The sequence below is a fragment of the Vanessa atalanta genome, chromosome 17 (assembly GCF_905147765.1).
Source record: "Vanessa atalanta chromosome 17, ilVanAtal1.2, whole genome shotgun sequence".
Classification (NCBI taxonomy): Eukaryota; Metazoa; Arthropoda; class Insecta; order Lepidoptera; family Nymphalidae; genus Vanessa; species Vanessa atalanta.
Window position 1 is genome coordinate 1,699,931 of NC_061887.1, and position 2,750 is coordinate 1,702,680.

Below are 2,750 nucleotides of genomic sequence, written 5' to 3' on the forward strand. Positions count from 1 at the left end.
CTAAGAGATAGACATATACTATCGCGGTCTTTTTCGAAGACCTTTTTAAGGTTTACAATACTGTAGAACATTATTTTGATCTATCTCGTAGGGTTGAGCCAGCGTTTGCAAAGTAAGCGCAAAACCACGTCACTTTAGAAATCTCTAAAATTATCAGTGTTTCTCTACTTTATTGTACATGTATAATACACAAAAACCTTCGTCTTGAATCAATCTATCTATTAAAAAAAACCGCATTAGAATCGATTGGGTAATTTTAAAGATCTAAGCAAACAAAGGGACAGACAGCGGTAAGCGACTCTGTTGTATACTGTGTGATGATAAGGACATTGAGATTTTCTTTAAAAAAAAAAATTAAATACAAAACACACATAATATTCCGAAGTTGAAATTATTTAGTATAACATTTTTAAAATTAATTTTGTCATGTATATCAATAAGCATACCAAGTTACATACTTGTGATAATATGGTATTTTTAATATGAAGTCATTTGTATTTTTATATATGTATATATAGACGTTTTATTTTCTTCAGAAACCTACAATGACTCGCTGGTTAAAAGGCGTGACGTTTAACAGGTGATCGCAATGGTACAAATTTTGAAAATCCGTGAATAAAAAGTAGGTAGCATAGTGGGTAGGTAGAAAACAAAAAAGTAGGTAGATTAACAAACGGACCACCTGCTAAGTGGTTACCACTACCTAAACAGTGGTACTTTACGAAATATTAACCATCGTTTACATTTTCAATCCGCCACCAACCGTGGAAACACTGGCTCAACCCCTTAGACAAGAACACAACAATACTAAATACTGCTGTTTGATGGTAGAGTACGAGATAAGTGGTACTCAGCTTATACAAAGCCCCACCACTAATATTTGATGGAGGAGACACACAAAGCACAGCTTATTCAATCCACTGTATACTCAAATATCTTTTTTAACTTTAATTATTGCATTAGTTACTTCTTATCTAGACTTATATAGACGAATCTAATAAAATGCATACAATAAAATGTTTTATTAATAAGTATAATCGAATTAAAAAAAAAACACGTTTTATTTAAGAAAAAAAAAATAAAATATCAAATTGAAAGAATTACATAGCATCGTCTCACATCTAAAAATATTTATTAAAATAGTAATTGTAAATATACAGAAATGTACACAAAAATGTTCGTTAATGTCAAAACAATTAAAATATTTATAATTCTATTGAAAATAATTAAAAGATCTATTTCTGGCGCTGACGGCTTAGTCTTTACATGCATTACTCTGGAGGGTGTTCTAAGAACGCCGTGGTCGCTTCTTATCTGTACTCTCTCTTTATCTAATGGCCTCACCATTATCTGCATCTGCATTTGGCGGGTGTGAAAATGGGCCTGGATATGGTGGTCACCACCGCCCATAGACAATGGCACTGTAAGAAATATTAATCATTCCTTACGTCACCAATGCGCCACCAACCTTGGGAACTAAGATATTATATCTCTTGTGCCTGTAGTTACACTGGCTCACTCACCCTTCAAACCGGACCACAACAATATTGAGTACTGATTTTTGGAGGTAGAATATCTGATGAGTGGGTTACCCAGACAGGTTTGCAACAAATTTCTACCGCTAAGTATTTTGGTTCCACTTCGGTGTGTTCAACGTATCGCTTACGTTGGAGGAACTAAGATGTTTTCTGACCATATTTAGACATTCGTTTTTAGGTCGTACTGTGGGTTCGGACATATAGAACACTTTTACACCGCCACTCTTCGCAAAAAATATATTGGAAGATAGGTCTGTTATTGGTCTAATTACATTAGCTCGCTTATCATTAAAATCTGAACACAATCTTGCTATTTGATAGTACATGATGCACGAAGCCCAAATGATAACCATAACAATGATACTACAATAAATTTACTTATAGCTAAATTTAATAAATATAACTTATTCTAGAGATTAATGATAGGGTGAACTTGTGAGTGAATGTCACGTGACGCCCTTTGAAGAGGAGAGACTACCGTTAGTTTTTTAGAGAGTATTCCAGCACTCGGCGCCAGTGAATCCCACACAGCGTTTCATGAGGGAGAAATGAGAAAATGTTTTGAATTTGTTTTGTAAAAAATACTTTAATGAACATATTATTCAATACAAGATTTTATAGACGATAAAAAAGCGTGGAGCTAATACTTGTTGACTTCCAGGCAGGACATATTATATACATATATAATTCCATTTAACTAACATAACTTTACATTTTAAATGTTGAAAAAGAGTAGCTACTGATTTTCTTGTCGGTTCTTTTCGGTAGAATCTACATTCCGAACCGGTGGTAGCTTAACTTAATTTGTTAAACGAAACGATTCAAAAGTGCTTTTAAAAGCCTACTTGAATAAAGTATATTTTGATTTTGATTTCAAGAAAGGTGTTTAAAGATTATTTGAAGCCTAACAATTTTGTTAGCATAAAATATAATATTCAAAACGAACGATTAGTAATTATAATGTTTTCACGATAAATATTATCGATGTATAATTTTATATATAAATGGACGAATATATATATTTAAAATATATAGTGTATAGTAAGATCAATGGCGATCAAAGGCTGTAACAATCTCATTTTAAGTATTGGTTGAAGTAACAGCCCGAGGCGATAGGTTAAGATTACTGAAAATAATTGAATTACTCTAACGCTCAAGCGTCAATCATATCATCATAGTATTGATATCTTTAATTAAAGCAGAAATTAATAA